General features: G+C 39.9%; 1 long non-coding RNA gene across 1 annotated transcript in view; it reads right to left on the bottom strand.

The window, feature by feature from the left end:
• LOC119243518 (uncharacterized) overlaps positions 1-17953 on the bottom strand; it is a 75815-nt gene that overhangs the window by 15684 nt on the left and 42178 nt on the right. The window lies entirely within an intron of this gene.

Below are 17953 nucleotides of genomic sequence, written 5' to 3'. Positions count from 1 at the left end.
TCACAGATATGAATGGAAGTAAATTACTTTTTTGATTTGCAAGCTAAGCCCCATGACCTGCAGATATTAAATGCAAAAACAGAGGCAGCCCCTGAGTATGTATACTTGTGATAATTTTACTAGAATACTGCTGAAGTTTTTGAGGTGAGGAACTGTGGAGATTTTGTCTTGGAAGCCTTAACTTCTCAAGTCCAATGAAAATTGCTACCATGTGGCTAATTACTGGAAAAGTTGCCACAACTACTCCCCGCTGCCCTGCAACATAATTAAACATTCAAAAGAAAAGCCTGACTTCTGTTCTTCACAATTCACTATTTTCCTGAAGGAAATGTGTGTGACTTTTAAGCATTAAAAAGCAAATTTTATAGGGTAATTTTATACCCAGTTCTCATTTCTAATAACAGATATGCCAAATAAGATAGTTGTAAAATTAAGCAAGCTGTGTTTAAAATTTTGATTTACACAAAACTACCATGAGATATCATCTTACACCAGTGAGAATAGCACATATTAAAAAAACTAGCAAGAACAAATGTTGGCGAGGGTGTGGAGAAAAAGGAACTCTCCTGCACTGTTGGTGGGAGTGCAAACTGGTCCCAACCACTATGGAGAGCTGTGTGGAGATTTCTGGACCTACTAAACATAGAGCTTCCATAGGATCCAGCAATTCCACTCCTAGGTATTTACCCAAAGGACACAGAAACATCCATTCCAAAGAGCACCTGCACCCCTATGTTTATAGCAGCACTGTTTACAATAGCTAAGCTTTGGAAACAACCCAAATGCCCAAAAATAGATGAGTGGATCAAGAAGATGTGGTACATATATACCATGGAATATTACTCAGCATTCAAAAAAGATAAACACATGCAATTTGCAGCAACATGGATGGCACTGGAAGGGATCATGCTCAGCGAAATAAGCCAGAAAGAAAAAGAAAAGTACCAGATGGTCTCACTCATAGCAGGAATCTAGAAAACTTAAATAAGGGACCAGGAAAAAGAATAACTATAAGAAAGAAAATATCAAAATCAACAAACAACTATGAACCAGAGACACTCTATGGGGAGGGGTGGAGGGCGGGGAGGGGAGGGACTGGGGTCAAAATAAGGGGGTTGCAATTGTATGGGGAATATAAAAATAAGATTTATTTAAAAAATTTTTTTATTTACATAAGGAACACATAAAAATATACAACTCCTACTGTAAGATATAATACTTGATGTTTTATGTTCTAAATGAAATTAAGTCCCAAACATTTTTTTTAAGTAGTGACAATTTGAAAGAAGCAAGAAAGAATTTATCAGAGGGACCAATAATGATAGATTATTTTAATTTAAAACCTACAGCAATAAGTCCTCCCTGGTGGCACAAGGGGTTAAGCACCACACTTTGAAGCAATCCACAGCCTCTGCAGCATGAGTTTGATCCCCGGCCGGCCAGGAAGAAACCCACATGGCGAGGCAGACCTCGCCTGTTTCGACCGCTGCACCCCTCAACAGTGTATTTCAGTCAGTCTGCCTGTTCTGTTCCCCACTCTGTCACTGGTGGATCCTCTCACACACACCCCCACTGTGCATCTCTGGCCTGTACCCCAGCTCTTGTATGCATAAATAAATAAATCTTTAAAAAAGAAACCTACAGCAATATTGCTTAAACCATAAAAATTCTTTGAGTACCTAGTTAGTAACCTTTAAAAGACAAGGACAATTTGAGAAATGGGGGATTCACAATGAATGGAAAGTTAGAGTCCAGAAAAAGAGGTTCATTGATGGTAGAAGATTCACTTTTTTTAAATAGATTTACTTATGCATACAAGAGCTGGGGTACAGGCCAGCGATATAGGAGGTGAGAGGATTCACCAGAGACAGAGTGGGGAGCAGAACAGGCAGATTGTCAGAAACACTGAGGGGAGCAGCGGGCAAGACAGGAGAGGTCTGCCACACCATGTGGGTATCTCCCTGGCTGGCCAGGGATCGAACTCCCGTGCTACAGAGGCTGCGGATTGCTTCATAGTGCTCTGCTTAACCCCTTGCGCCACCAGGGAGGCCCGAAGATTCACTTTATGATAAAAATCTTTGTAGTCATTTCTTTTTGGGAAATAGTGGATGATGAAAGATGGAGGTGAGGTTTTTCCTGAATTGTAAAAATTGTAAAATCTGTTGGAAAATTAGCTATGTCTACTTTTTTTAGCTATTAGCTACCTAGTTCTAATCTCATGTGTAACCTACATTTTTTAAGTAGTCTACTATAATTTTTCCATCAGTAAAGACAATCCTTTGTTTACTCTTTATGCACCTGTCAGTTTAGCATTGTTGACATAAATTATACTCTAGGGCTTTTTTCCCCAGAAAATTGGTAAGGAGTACAGGTGTATTATGGATTGAAACAGTAACTGGAACACTGGTTCTCATACTCATAAATGTTGGAATCACATGGAAGGTTTGTTAAAACACACAACTCTCACCTTTTTTTTTTTTTCAATTACCCCTTTCACATTCACTGCTGCTCAGTAAACCCTCCCTTCTTTGCAGTTGCCTTTGTCCTTGATTCATCCTTTATTGAGTTGTTTTCCACAGGGAGCACATATTTCTATCTTTCTTACAGCTGTGAATTTGAATAATCACTTCCCTTCCAAATTCCCCAGTGTTTTCCATTTACAGTAGTGAAGGCTTTATCAATGGCAAAAACAGAAACCAAAGAAGGCTAAGAAAAATGTCCAGGAAGACAACAGAGTTCATGGCACCTGAACTGGTTGATGATACCTAAAAAAAATCAAACTCAATTTCAGTAGTTTAGCAACAATTATAGTTAAAAGGTGGTTATGTCCCAATAAACTCTGGCAGAAAAGCCTAGGGGAGAGCCTTAAAGGCTCACCTTGGGGAAAGCAAAGCCTCTGATTCAATCATGTCATTATTAAGATAGTGAAGCTGACTGAAAATAGCATTTCTAAACAATACCAGTAGTAAAATACTCCTTTGAACTGGAGTGGAGGGAACCTCACAATGCCAGTAGTAAAATACTCCTTTGAACTGGAGCAGAGGGAACCTCTTCAATACAACTGGGTTTACCCCATACACTGATTTACCCAGGAAGAAGTGCTGAGAGTATAGGAATGTACCAGGAATCCCTGAGCAACTCAGCTCCAATTGCTCTGCAGGTCTCGATGACTCCATACAAAAGGGAGAAAACCCAAACAGTATCAGAAACAAAAGAAGTTGTAACAGGCAGCTCATAAATAGAGGAGAATATTTCTATGAAAATCTATCAGAAAATAAACTGAATAACTTAGAAGAAATGAACAAATTCTTAGAAATAGTCAAATCTCGGGCCTCCCTGGTGGTGCAGCGGTTGAGCGCTGAGCTGCGAAGCTGCCCGCAGCCTCCGGCAGCGCCGGTTCGATCCCTGGCCACTGGGGAGGGTCCCACATGGCGCGCAGACCTCTCCTGCCGCCCGCTGCTCCCCTCAGCGGTGTACTTCTGTCCTTCTGCCTGCTCTGCTCCCCGCTCTGGCTCTGGTGAGTCCTCTCGCCCTCCCGCACTTCTGACTGTACCCAGTGCTTGTATAAATAAATAAATAAATCTTAAAAAAAAAATAGTCAAATCTCAAAAAAAAATTATCTCTTCTTTTATGACACTGGATATGACTGGAGAAGAGTCTGTTAAATGAAACGAGAAACAGAGAAGGTGGGATCCTTTATTTCTGAATCATATATACATTGTTGTAAACTAATGTGACCCTAGTAAAAAACATTACAAAAAAAAATACAAAACCTTCTTACACTAAATCAGGAAAAAATGGAAAACCTGAAAAGATCAACTGCAAGCAAAGTACTAAAAGAGTAATCAGAAGTTTCCAAAATAGACAAAAGACCAGGCCCAATGGTTTCACAGTGAGTTCCACCAAACCTTCAATAGTATTTGAGAACAGATACTATTCTTCTCAAACTTCCAAAAAGTTGAAGAAGAGGGAATACTCCCAAAGATATTTAATGAGTCCATTACTCTGATACCGAAAGCAAAAAAGGCCATCACACACAAAAAGCTTATAGTCATTCCCTGAGGAATACAGATGCAAAAATAACAAAATCTTAGCAAATCAAATTCAGCAATGCAATAAAAGGATCATACATCATGACCAGTGGAATTCATCTCTGGGATCAAAGGATAGTTCAATATATGCAAGTCAATCAATGTAATCCACCATATCAATAAAAAGAAATGTAAAGATCACATGATCATATCAATAGATGGAGAGAAGGCATGAAAAAATTCAGCATCCATTTATCATAGAAAATCTTAGTAAGATGGAACTAGGAGGAACATATCTCAACATAATAAAGGTCAAATATGACAAACCCATATCTCACATCATACTTAATGGTGAAAACCTGAATGCTTTTCTTCCAAAATCAAGTGCAGGACAACAATATCTACTCTTACCACTACTATTCAACATGTATTGAAAGTATTAATTAGAGCAATGAGGCAAGAGAAAGATATTTTAAAAAATCCACTTTGGAAAAGAAATAAAATTATTACTAACTGTAGGTGACATAATATACACAGAAAAAGCCTAAAGATTCCACTTAAAAGCTACTAAGAAAACTGTATAGTAAAATGGCAAGTTATAAAATCAATATACAAAAGTTTGTTACTTCCTTACGTGCAAAAACAAACTAGAAAAACAAACAAACAAACAAAAATCCCATTTACAATAGCATCAAAAAATAGTCAATACCAGGGCCTCCTTGGTGGCGCAGGGGTTAAGTCTCAGCACTATGAAGCTATCCGCAGCCACTAGAACCCTGGCCAGGGAGCTGACCCACATGGCTCAGCAGACCTCTCCTGTCTCGCCTTCTGCTCCTCTCAGCAGTGTATTGCAGTAGATCTACCTGTTCTGCTCCCCACTCTGTCTCTGGTGAATCCTCTCAGCCCCAGCACCTTTTGCCTACTCCCAGCTCTTGTATGCACAAATAAACAAATCTTAAAAAAAACAGTTAATACCTAGAAATAAACCCAATAAAGGAGTTGAAAACCATAAGACACTGTTAAAAGAAACAGAAGACACAAAGAAATGTAAAGATATGCCATGCTATTGGATTGGAAGAATTAGCATTGTTAAAATGGTCATATTACCCAAAATTTATAAATTCAATGCAATCGCTAATAAAATTTCAGTGTAATCCTTTAAACATCCAACTGGCTTAAATAGTCCAAAACATCAAAGTGACTTCTATTTCGAAAACCACGGCACAAAATTAGCTTCTTGGCAGGATGCTACACATAGCTCTCAGGTTGCACAGAGAGCTGACATGTTCTGTTGGATGAACTTGTTGTACTAGAAGAGCAGATAAACAAGAACTTATCTCTCGAAATTTGAAAAAATGATGAAGAAGAAAGTCACCAGTATAGTTCAGCGAAAGGAACGTAATTTTCTGCTTACTATAGAGATCAAGTTTTTTTCACAGAAGAAGTTGAGTATGTAAGTACTCAAAGGTCCACTTGTGAGAAACAGAAATATTGATGTGGCTTTCCAGGGATGGACTGGCATCGTGATTCTGTCCCTGCCTAGACTTGCTCTCCACTCTCCCATAAGGATGACACTAGCTACTTGTGGGGAGTGTTGTAAGAATTCACTAAGTTGAAATATGTGAACAGGTGACACACAGTGAGTATTCGCCCCCATCTCTCATGAATTACAAGCATGAAGACAACTCTTAACCAGTCCCCACACTCTGCATGACTCCATCTCTTTGCTCATCACCCAGAAAAATCTGTCACTCAAGTGTGTTGATGTTTTTCATCCAAAACATCTCTAAGCTCTATCTCTCTCCAACCAATATATTAGCTGTAATGTCAGTTCTGTTTCCTTACACTGGTTCTGGTCATGTCAAGAAGGACTAGTCCAGGATTACAGAGCCAGGGCAAAGGAAGGAAACCCTGCCATCGGAAGAAGTAGACCCCTGAGTGCTGATGTAGAACAAATCTCAGTTTCTGGCTCCCAAAACCACTCTCCCTCCACCCATCCTGAAGGTGGTGGGTACATTGGGGAATTAGGGAGCCATCTCAGAGCTACCTCACCCACTTGTATCTTCTACTGTCACTCTTTTGCACTGTTTCTTTGCTAGTTCTTCAAGCAAAGGCAACTTAAGCTGAGTGCAAATCTTTATTCACTTTAGTCCTTGAATTCAGACCCAGACTTCATGGATTGGCCAAGAGTGATCGTGTTTCTGTCACATTATTGGGAAGAGTTTCTAATTCATCTGTTTGCTGTCATATTACACAGTTTGACCCTCTCCACACTAAATCCAAGGTTAATTTTATACAACAAAGGTGTGATCATAATACTTTTCTGCTTAAAACCACTTGTTGGCTCTATTTTATGTAGAAGGGTTCTAAGTGCTTAAGCATTTTCTGAGTCCTTCATGCCAGCCTCTAGGTTTTCAGTTACCACTGTCCCATATCTTGAACTCTGCACTCAATCCAGAATAACCACCTTCACAGGGCTCTATTGCTTCCAGCAGTTGAACATGCCATTTTTCTAGCCAGTCTGTCCTTGAACTTCCTCTTGAAGAGGAATCACAGACCAAAATAATGACAAAGTTCCTTGCTTTGTTTGCAAGAGGAACATGTAACAACTGACCAGATGGACACCACCTTAGTCCTAAGGCTCTGGGGTGGGACTGAAGCACCCCGTGCAATTCAGACACCAGCAGAGAGAGCACCAGATGAACACAGAAGAGACTGACACTTTACTGAACAGGATGTAGGTGGAAGTGGTGGACCAGGGTGAACTGATGGCCACGTATCAATTCTGGGGCACCAGAAAGGAGAGAGATCTGGGTTGTACTACATATGAGGCAGGACCCACCATCCCCAGCACATTCACTAGAGTAGCTGGACACCTCTGAGCCCCTCCTCCACCCACAGATACAGCAAAAACATGGGGAAGTCAGTAAAGGACAAAAATAAATAATCAAGTTAAATGAAAGCATAGGAAAAGTAAAAGTAGCTCAACTCTCTGAGTTAATGCTACAGATTTTTTTTTTTTAACTCAGGAAATTTAAAGTAGCAAAATGAGCACACACACAAAATTATAATGCATGCCAAGAAGACCTCAAGGGAGAACAAATCACAGATTCTGGAAATCTCCAAACTCTAACCATAAAGATAAGAAAGATTATATCTCCCTATCAGCAAAAGTGTGAAAATTTATAAAGGAACTCAAAGAGAGAAAAATAGAAAGGCATATCATAGCAATACAAGAGAACACATAAAAGCTAATCAGTCAGAACAAAACTCAGAAAATAATGAGCTCAGAAATAAAATGAGGTGCCTCCCTGATGGTGCAAGGGGTTAAAATCTCAGCACTGTCAAACTATCAGCAGCCACTGCAGCATGAGTTTGATACCCAGCCACAGAGCTGACCCACATGGTGCAGCAGACCTCGCCTGTCTCGCCCTCTGTTCCCCTCTGCAGTGCATTTCAGTAAATCTGCCTGTTCTGCTCCCCACTCTGTCTCGGGTGAATCCTCTTACCCTGCCCCCCATACCTCTTGCTTGTACCCCAGTTCTTATATGCATAAATACAAATAAATCTTTTTTAAAAAGAAATAAAATGAAAAACCTGAAAGTATAAAATAACAGAGATTCAGGATGAAAAGAACTCAATAACTGACATGAAGAGTTCCATAGACAGTCATGGAAGTAGAATAGATCAAATGGTGGCTCGGTCAGTGACCTCAGAAACACTAATGCATAATGGACTCAGGTTGAATTAGAGACAGAGAGAAGAAGGAGGAATGACATATAAAAAATAAAATGAAGAGGCAATTCTAGAACTATTTGTAACCACTTAAGCTATAAAGATAATCAGATTTAAAGTCAAGGGATGGAAACTGGTATTCCAAGCCAACTGAATAATTTAAAAGGCAGGAACCACTATCTTATATCAGATAAAATAAGATTTGCAGCCCATTAAAAAAGCAAGAGACAAAGAATGACAGTAAATACTGATAAAGGGATCAATACAACATAAGAATATAACAAATACCAATAATTATGCACCCAATGCAGAAGCACCAAAATGTATGAAGCAATTATTAACATGCCAAAAGGAAGACAATGACAGCAACATAATAAGAGCAGGGGATTTTTAACACCTCACTTACAGCAATGGGTAGTTCATCCAACTAGAAAATCATCAAGGAAACAATGACATTACATGACAAACTGGACAAGAGGGATTTAATAGATATCTATAGAACATACCATCATCGCCTTATCTTATCAACTGTCTAAGGACCAAAGTGCCTCCCCAAGCCCATGTATTTTGTGAATAAGAGAATGCAATGTAATTATGCCTCAGAACTGTTCCCAACTGGCAAAATTCTATTATTTTTATGACAGAACTCAAAACTCACTTTCTCCGTGAAACTTCTCTGACACCTGCTGCCAAGCTCCTGCAGGCCCACCCATCTGTTTTCCATTTTTAATTATTTATTTGATTTCCCAATTAGAGTCATCATTTTCCTATCTCCAGTTCCTTATCTTAGTCATGAGCAACTAGCAGGTTTCAGTATAGGATTTCTAAATGATTGAATGAATAAAAAAATTAATTCTATAAAGTGGAAGACTTATGACGACAGGGGAATGCATGAATAGGGTTATAGGCAGGAAACCTGAACAAGACTCTGGAACTTTCTGAAATGGGTGATTCTGTTTAATGCTCTAGTCATAACAACTACATATTAGTATGATTTGCATTTTATAAGATGACTCATGTGTACTTGAATTCTTGAAGCCTAACTTACAAATAACTACTATTTCAGCTTAATAATTTTGTTTCCTTCATGCTAATTATTAGTACATTGCAAGATGGGGTCATTTAATAGTGATTTTTGACTCAATTAATTTTTTTCTTTTTCTTCAATTCTTTTATTTATTTATTTATTTTCTTTTAAAGATTTATTTATTCATTTATACAAGCACTGGGTACAGTCAGAAGTGTGGGAGGGTGAGAGAATTCACCAGAGCCAGAGCGGGCAGCAGAACAGGCAGAGTGACATAGTACACTGCTGAGGGGAGCAGCAGGCATGGCAGGAGAGGCCTGCGAGGCATGTGGGACCCTCGCCCGGCAGCCAGGGAGCAGCCGGGATCGAATCAGCGCTGCAGAGGCTGCGGGCAGCTTCGCAACCCAGTGCTCAACCACTGCGCCACCGGGGAGGCCACTCTTCAATTAATTCTTAACGGGTAATTATATCCCTAATATTTAGCACAGTGTCAGACACTCAGTAGTTCCTCAATATTTATAGACTAAAGGACTAAAATTGACTTATTTAAAAATAGGGGCTGACCCCTCAGCAGTGTATTGCGTAGTTCTGCCTGTTCTGTTCCCCACTCTGGCTCTGGTGAATTCTCTCACCCTCCCGCGTTTTTGACTGTACCCAGTACTTGTATAAATAAATAAATCTTTAAAAAAAAAAGTGAATGATTGATATTTAAAAAAAAAAATAGGAGTTGATTTTCCACTTTGAATGTCAAGTAGGTTTGTGTAAATAATGAAAGTATCACCTTCCTCACTTGTTCTAGTCAAGAAAACAGATTCAAAGAGGTGAAGAGACTGGTGTAGGGCCTGGCATCATGTTGGTCTCCTTGCACACCTCATTTGAATTGCCTCATTTAGCACATAGACTATTTAATCATTTCCATATATAAATGACCTATAGAAAGAAATAATTTAATATTACAAAATTTATTTAATTACCTACCACATCCCAAGTACTGTGCCAGATGCCACTGACATAAAAAGGAATAGACACTGTCCCTGTGCTCAACGAATTTATAGTCTCCTGTTATAAATAACTGCAGAGCAATGTCAAATTCAAGAACAGTGAAAGAGAATTTTTTGAAAAGCAGGCGAACAACACTTGCTGGGGGGATAAAGAACTAGTGACTATTAGTGATCTAGAGAGTTCACATGTTGATACCTTTCCATCTACTAAGTCCAGAAGCTGAGGATACAAAAAATTATTGGGGTTATGGGTGCCTGATGTGGTAAAGGTCACAGTAATAGCTAGTGACAATTTTATGCATTAACTTGTTTAATCCTCAAGAAAGTAATTTCTTTCATCTCCATTTTATATAAGAGAAAATGGAACATCCAGAATTTGGGATGTTCTTACCCTCAGAGAAAAACTATGAGTGGTGTACTTCCAGGTATCATAAGACCAGGAAGTGCTGCGACTGGGGAGCCATCACCTGGGGAAGAGGCACATATACCTGAGAACCCAGGCTTCAAAGGGGCCTTTGTCCATTCAACACTGAGCCCAACTGGGCCAGGAGTTGGGGGGAGGCATTAGACCCTTTCTGGGCCCAGTGACTCAGGAGTGGATCCAGGAGAAACTAGAACAGTAAAGGAGAAGAGGTATGGGGTGTTGGGAGAACATGGAGAACTGAGGAGGGGAGCTGGGGCTGGAGAGCTGAGCGACATGAGCCACAAAACCAGGCAAGAAAGTGGGCAGCACCCCCTGGGCAGTCCCAGAGTGGGGGTGGCTTAGATATGCTCAAGTCCAGGAAAAAAGGGAACTAATGCCTAAGTAAACTGGGTGTCTATGTTTTTTGCTGAAATAATTAGTCACCTGCTTGGCCAAGTCCAGGCACCAGGGTGCCTTTTGTTCTTTGAAGATTAATGACCATTTCAGTCCCACAGGTGTCCACTGTTTTGAGAAAACTTTGTGCCTAAGGCACGTGAATGGAAGCAAATCCTTATTTATTGTTAAACCTCCAGGCTTCTGAGTGGTCCTTTTCTGAGACAGGAGACGCTGAGGGCTGACCTAATGTCAGAGTCCTCAAGGGACCAGAGGCACCTGCTTAAACAAGGTCACAACTAGGTCAGATTCAGATCCATGGAAGAAAATTTGAGGGTTCCTCCCTTCCTCCCTTCTCCTTTTCTTTCCTGTCCCCTCCCTTCAAGTTAGTATAACTGTGCTTCTTAGTTCATTGCCTTCTGAGTTCAGCTTGACATTTCTCAAGTTTCATGTACAGGGGAAGGGAGGTTGAAAAAAAAAAAAGAAATAACTTCAAACTAAATGACTTCAAAATATTTTCTTCTTTCAAAAAATCATTCTTCCTTATTTTGATTTCAATTTTATTCAGTGGAATGAAGACAGCGGGGATCCTGTAAGCCCTTTGGGGTGCAGCGGGGAATCAGAGGCAGGTTTTGCCAGCAAGACGGAACACCCAGCAGCATCTTACCAACCTGCGTTTGACTGGGGCACCCCCGTGTGGCAACAGGGCACAGTAACACCCATGTTCTGAATATTTACTTCTACTCTGAGGATGCTAGAGCAGGGTCTTTCCCTCGGGGCAAATAGAAGAGCCTTTTGTTTAGTTTTCCACACATTTTAATCTCCCTCATATTAGGAATGTGGGAAGCTTTTCTCAGACTAACATGGACTCTCCCAGAGGAATTTAGGGACATCTAATTTCAAGTAATCAAACTCCTGCCTGAGGAACAATTTGGGGGTAGAATGATGGCCAAATGCCCCCAACAGCATACAAATGAGGGAAAGGAGAAGAGAAAGACCTGGATGAGCTCAATATCCACTAGGTGTCAGTCATCTGACATCATACTTAATTTGAGAATAACACAACTGAAGTAGGAATTGGCACCCCCATTTCACAAAAGAGGAAACTGAGGTTCTCAGAGACAAAGGGCTCAAAATAATGGAGCAAGGGTTCACACTGCAATCTGACCAGCTCCAGAGCTTTGTGCTAGCAAGACCTTGTAAAGAGGGCCTCCCCGGTGGCGCAGCGGTTGAGCGCTGGGTTGCGAAGCTGCCTGCAGCCTCTGCAGCCGGTTCGATCCCCGACTGCTCCCCGGCCACCAGAGGAGGGTCCCACATGGTGAGCAGGCCTCTCCTGCCGCCCGCTGCTCCCCTCAGCAGTGTACCTTGGTCCTTCTGCCTGCTCTGCTCCCCGCTCTGGCTCTGGTGAATTCTCTCACCCTCCCACGCTTCTGACTGTACCCAGTGCATGTATAAACCAAACAAACAAACAAATAATAAATAAATAAATAAATAAGACATGCCTCTAGAAAAAAAAAAAATCTATAATAAAAAAAAAAAAGACCTTGTAAAGAGAGGAGACTTTCACGCTCAATTCCCTCTCTCTATTAATGTCAGTCTCCAGAGAAAGTTCCTTATGTATCGCGTTCAATAACTTCTCATTTGGGGCCTCCCTGGTGGCACAAGGGGTTAAGCACCCCACTACGAAGCAGTCTGCAGCTCTGCAGCCCAAGTTTGATCCCCGGCCAGTAAGGGAGAAACCCACATGGCGCAGCAGACCTCTCCTGTCTGGCCCACTGCTCCCCTCAGCAGTGTATTTCAGTCTCTCTGCCTGTTCTGTTCCCCACTGTCTTTGGTGAATCCTCTCACCCCCCCAGCACCTCTGGCCTACACCCCAGCTCTTGTATGCATAAATAAATAAATCTTTTAAAAAAAACCTCTCATCTGTATGGCTCATCTAAAAGATGGTAAAAGATCAGTCACGAAGTACCTGTCATCATCTCTACCACCAAATGAAAAAACCAACAGAGGGGAGAAGAGATGAGAAAGGGAAGATAGTGGGTTGGACCACTGGACTTCTTAATATATGTCCATTTTTTTAAACACCTTGTGGCAATATCGTTCATGTACCATACCATTCACCTACTTAAAGTATCTTTAATTAGTATATTCACAGATATGTGTAACCATCACCAGAATCAACTTTAGCATATTTTCACTCTCTCAGAAAGAAACCGCATCCCTTTAGCTATCACTCTCCTCTTTCCCCATCCCCTCAGATATAAGCAACCAGGAATCTGCTTTCATTCTCTCTAGATTTTCCTATTTGGGTATTTCATATAAATGGAATCTCATAATTATTATCTGTATTTTAGCTTCTTTCACTTAGCATAGTATTTACAAATTTCATCCATTTTGGGACATGCACAGTACTTCATTCCTTTCCAGGGCCAAATAATATTCCACTGTATGGATAGACAACATTTTGTTAACCCATGATCAGTTAAAGGATATTTGGGTTGTAATCTGGAGGAGATAGACAAATTCCTACAACTCTACAATCACCCAAAGCTAGATAAAGAAGAAATAGAACACCTAAACAGACCAATTACAATTAGCGAAATTGAAATGGTAATCAAAAACCTCCCCAAAAACAAAAGCCCAGGACCTGATGGATTTACAAATGAATTCTACCAAACATTCAGAGACGAATTGGTGCCTATCCTTCACAAACTCTTCCAAAAAATTGAGAAGGAAGGTACAATACCTAACACATTCTATGAAGCCAACATTACACTAATACCAAAACCGAACAAGGACAACACAAAAAAAGAAAACTATAGGCCAATCTCCCTAATGAACACTGATGCAAAAATCCTCAATAAAATTTTAGCTATCAGAATCCAACAGTGTATCCATAAGGTAATTCACCACGACCAAGTAGGATTCATTCCAGGGACACAAGGATGGTTCAACATCCGAAAATCAATCAACGTTATCCAACACATCAACAAAAAGAAATATAAAAACCATATGATAATATCAATAGATGCCGAGAAAGCTTTCGACAAAGTGCAACACCCATTCATGATAAAAGCCCTTGAAATTCTTGGGATACAAGGAACATACCTCAACATCATAAAGGCCATATACGACAAGCCAACAGCCAGTATCTTTCTCAATGGTGAAAAGCTGAAAAGCTGAAAGATCTGGAACAAGACAAGGATGTCCACTCTCACCACTGCTTTTCAATATAATACTGGAAGCCCTAGCCAGAGCAATAAGACAAGAGAAAGACATCCAAGGAATCCAAATAGGAAAAGAAGAAGTCAAACTATCACTATTTGCAGATGATATAATAATATACATAGAGAACCCCAAAAACTCCATAGAAAAACTAATTGAACTCATCAATCAGTTTAGCAAAGTGGCAGGATACAAAATCAACATGCAAAAGTCAGAAGCCTTCCTATACACTAACAATAAATCTGAAGAAGAAGAAATGAAAAAAACCATCCCCTTTATTATCAAAACAAAAAAAATCAAATACTTGGGAATAAATCTAACAAAAGAGGTAAAGGACCTTTACAAAGAAAATTATAAAACACTGTTAAAAGAAATAGAAGAAGATACAAAGAAATGGAAAGACATCCCCTGCTCATGGATTGGAAGAATAAACATTATTAAAATGGCCATCCTACCAAAAGCAATATACCGATTCAATGCTATTCCAATAAAAATTTCAATGTTATTCTTCAAAGAAATAGAACAATTATTGATGAAATTCATATGGAATCACCAAAAATCCCGAATAGCCAAAGCTCTCCTGAAAAAAAAAGAAGGGAATGGAGGCATCACACTCCCAGATTTCAGGCTCTACTACAAAGCCATAATCATCAAAACTGCATGGTATTGGAACAAGAACAGACACACAGACCAATGGAATCGAATAGAAAATCCAGAAATAAACCCACAGATTTATGGTCAACTAATATTTGACAAAGGAGCAAAGAATATGCATTGGAGCAAAGAAAGTCTGTTCAATAAATAGTGCTGGGAAAACTGGGCCGCTACATGCCAAAGAATGAAGCTTGACTACTACCTCACACCATACACAAAAACCAACTCAAAATGGATTAAAGAACTAGACATAAGACCTGAAACCATAAAATACATAGAAGGAAATACAGGCGAAACACTACGTGATTTGCACATCAAAGACATCTTTACAGACACATCACCCAAAGCAGTGATAGTGACGGCGAAGATAAACAGCTGGGACTACATCAAATTAAAGAGCTTCTGCACAGCAAAAGAGACAATAACAAAAACAAAGAGAAACCCCACTAACTGGGAGAACATTTTTGCACCCAACACTAATGACAAAGGACTGATCACAAAAATCTGCAAAGAGCTGATGAGACTCAGCAACAACAAAGAAAATAATCCAGTCAAAAAATGGGCAGAAGAGCTAAAAAGAAACTTCTCTGAAGAGGAAATGCAAATGGCCAACAGGCATATGAAAAAATGTTCAACATCACTTGTCATCAGGGAAATGCAAATCAAAACTACCATGAGATACCATCTTACACCAGTGAGAACGGCACATATTAAAAAAACTAGCAACAACAAATGTTGGCGAGGGTGTGGAGAAAAAGGAACTCTTCTGCACTGTTGGTGGGAGCGCAAACTGGTCCAACCACTATGGAGAGCTGTGTGGAGATTTCTGGACCTACTAAACATAGAGCTTCCATATGATCCAGCAATTCCACTCCTAGGTATTTACCCAAAGGACACAGAAACATCCATTCCAAAGAGCACCTGCACCCCTATGTTTATAGCAGCACTATTTACAATAGCTAAGCTTTGGAAACAGCCCAAATGCCCAAAAATAGATGACTGGATCAAGAAGATGTGGTACATATATACCATGGAATATTACTCAGCATTCAAAAAAAAGATAAACACATGCAATTTGCAGCAACATGGCACTGGAAGGGATCATGCTCAGCGAAATAAGCCAGAAAGAAAAAGAAAAATACCGGATGGTCTCACTCATAGCAGGAATCTAGAAAACTTAAATAAGGGACCAGGAAATTGAATAACTATAAGAAAGTGAAAATCAAAATCAACAAAAATCTATGAACCAGAGACACTTTTGGGGGGGTGGGTGGAGGGAGGGGAGGGATTGGGGTCAAAATGGGGGGGTTGAAATTGTATGGGGAATATAAAAATAAAATTTATTATAAAAAAAAGGATATTTGGGTTGTTACAACATTTTGGCTGTTATAAATAATTGCTTTCCCTATGGTTGCATCAGTGTACAAGCCCACCAACATTGTAATAGGGTTCCTTTTTCTCCCAATCCTCTCCAACATTTGCTGTTGAAGGTTTTTCAAATTTGTGTCATTTTTCATAAACCTCAGAAACATCTTTGAGGACTCAAGTCAAGAAGCAAGGAAAACAAAAGAGAAGATAATCAGCTCAGACTAAATCAAACTAAAAAGCTTCTGTACAGGCAAAAGAGACAGTAACCAAAACAAAGTGACATTCAACTGAATAGAAGAAAGTATTTGCGCACAATACAACTGATAAGAGACTGATACCAAAGATCTACAAAGAGCTTACAGAGCACATACTAAAAAAAAGCAAACAACCAAGTCAAAAATTGGGCAGAAGAGGTAAAAAGATAATTCTCCAAAGAAGAGATGCAAATGGCCAGCAGGTATATGAGAAAATGTTCAACATCACTTAAAATCAGGGAAATGCAAAACAAAGCCACCATGAGATACCATGTCACACTTGTGAGAATGGTCCCTATGAAGAAAAAACTAGAAACAACAAATGCTGGCAAGGATGTGGAGATAAAGGAACCCTCTTACACTGCTGGTGGAAAATGCAAACTAGCCCAGCCACCATGGAAAGATCTGTGGAGGCTCCTCAAAACACTGAAAATGGACTTACTATATTCTCCAGCGATTCCAGTCCTAGGAGTCTACCCAAAGAACACAAAAACACCAATCAGTAAGGAAACCTGCACTCCTATGATAAATGCAGCACTACTTACAATAGGCAAGAGATGGAAACAACCTAAATGCCCAAAACAGGTGACTGGATCAAGAAGACGTGGTATATACCCACAATGGACTACTACTCAGTGATCATAAAAGATTAACTCATGTTATTTGTGGTAACATGGATGGAGCTAGAAGGGATGATGCTAAATGAAATAAATCAGAAGGAAAAAGATAGAGGTCAGTGATTTCACCTATATGTGGGATATAGAGAAATGGAACACAGGGTCAGAAAAAAGACAAAACTTGCAAGCTGACCATACATCTGAGGCATCCAGTAGGGAAGGGAGAGGGAGGCAAGAAGGTATGAGGGAGAGGGAGAGGAGTCAAAACAGGGGAGGGAAGAAGGTAAGAGTCGGGGGGAGATGGGTCACAGATGATGAGGTCATGGGAGATCTACCAGGACTACACCCAAGGGCCTCCCCTGGTGGCGCAGGTGGTTGAGCATCGTGCTGTGAAGCTGTCCACAGCCTCTGCAGCACTGGTTAGATCCCGGCCAGCTGGCAAGGGTCCCACATGGCGCAGCAGACCTCTCCTGTCTTGCCCGCTGCTCCCCTCAGCAGTGTATTTCGGTTGTCTGCCTATTCTGTTCCCTGCTCTGTCTCTGGTGAATCCTCTCACCCTGCCATGTATCTGGCCTGTACCCCAGTTCTTGCATAAAGTAAATAAAAATTAAAAAAAAAAGAAATCAAATACTATACAAAAGTGAACAATGATGTATGAAAATAAGTTTAATTTACAGTCAAGTCACATGACAATAAAAGGGATATGTAATCAAAAAACTAAATGTGTCATTCTCATGGTGTGAGATAGTATCTCATTATGGTTGCAAGTTACAACTCTTTTGTTGGTTGTGACAATGAACATTTCTTCATGTGCCTTTTGGCCTTCTGGATATTCTGTTTGGTGAACTGTCTGTTAATACCTGATACCCATTTATTGTTTGTTCTTTTTTTTTAATTGTTGAATGTTATAGCTTTTAAAATTACTTATGTTGGATATTAAACTCTTCTCAATTACACATTGTGCCAATTTCTCCCATTCAATGGGGTATGCATGTAATTGTTTTATATTTTATTTTGTTCTATAGAAGCTTTTTAACTTGGGGTAATTCCAATGGTTTATTTTTGTTTTTGAAGTTCCCTATCCATGGGGGTCAAGTCAAAATATCTCTATGGTTGGTCTCATGGGACACATTATCAAAGCTTCTTCTTTGTATCTTGTATATAAATCTTTAATCTATTTAGAGTTACTTTTATGTATGGGGTTAGGGAGTGATCCAACTTCACTTTGTTATTGTGACACTCCAT

Source organism: Talpa occidentalis, unplaced genomic scaffold, assembly GCF_014898055.3.
Source record: "Talpa occidentalis isolate TD23 unplaced genomic scaffold, MPIMG_talOcc4v2.1 talOcc4.13, whole genome shotgun sequence".
Taxonomy (NCBI): domain Eukaryota; kingdom Metazoa; phylum Chordata; class Mammalia; order Eulipotyphla; family Talpidae; genus Talpa; species Talpa occidentalis.
This window is presented reverse-complemented; position numbering and strand designations above follow the sequence as displayed.